This window comes from Etheostoma spectabile, chromosome 6 (assembly GCF_008692095.1).
Source record: "Etheostoma spectabile isolate EspeVRDwgs_2016 chromosome 6, UIUC_Espe_1.0, whole genome shotgun sequence".
Classification (NCBI taxonomy): domain Eukaryota; kingdom Metazoa; phylum Chordata; class Actinopteri; order Perciformes; family Percidae; genus Etheostoma; species Etheostoma spectabile.
Window position 1 is genome coordinate 29,282,380 of NC_045738.1, and position 741 is coordinate 29,283,120.

General features: G+C 38.2%; 1 protein-coding gene across 1 annotated transcript in view; it reads left to right on the forward strand.

Moving 5' to 3' along the window:
• trhra (thyrotropin-releasing hormone receptor a) overlaps nucleotides 1-735 on the forward strand; it is a 9,408-nt gene extending 8,673 nt beyond the window's left edge. The window contains exon 2 of the mRNA XM_032519432.1: nucleotides 1-735. This exon is cut by the window's left edge and continues 928 nt beyond it. The gene's annotated coding sequence lies outside the window, so the exon portion shown is untranslated.
• Nucleotides 736-741: the final 6 nt, after the last annotated feature.

Genomic DNA, 741 nt, shown 5'->3' on the forward strand with positions numbered 1-741 from the left:
TATATAGCGCTTTTCCAGTCTTAACATGAACATTAATGAAGTGACTATTTTCATGTTTGATCATAAGAGTCCTAATGTACTATTTTCTTATTTCCTTGTTGAACTAAAACCCCTTATAGTTGTAGTAGTAGTAGCAGAGTGTGAAAAATTACCAAGAATTGTTTAATCTGCAGACAGAATATACAGTATGTTGAAATTATAAATTTAAATTATATAAAAATAAACAAACAATATCCTTACTCTTGTCAGTCTAACCCACTGTGTGAAATCTTTACAGCCATATGCTTACATCTTGGTTGAGTTAGGCTCATCATTTGAAATACATAGAGTACATTGCAGTTTGTTGCGGGGTGTTTCTCTGAGAGCCTTGCTACCTGTTCTTACGGTTGTGTCTAATTACTGGTGGGAGCACGAGTGCTTGCACTCTGTGTGCGTCATCTGATGGTGATCCTTAAAGCGTTAGTGCGTAACCTTTTGTTATTATTGAACGTCTGTCACATCCAAGCCATTGCCAAATGCTAAAAAGCGAATTAAGACTATCAGCTCCACACAACTCATTTTCTCGGTTTGACTACGTTCAGAAAATTCTGGCGTCTGGCGGCTTTCCCGCACAGGAGCCCAAGTGAAAATAAATTACCTTTTGTGAGGAGTCCAATATGTTTATTTTTTCTCTTTGGATACTAGCAACTGTGAAGAAGAGGGGTTGGGGCGTGATCACGGAAGGCTTGTATCATGTGGATG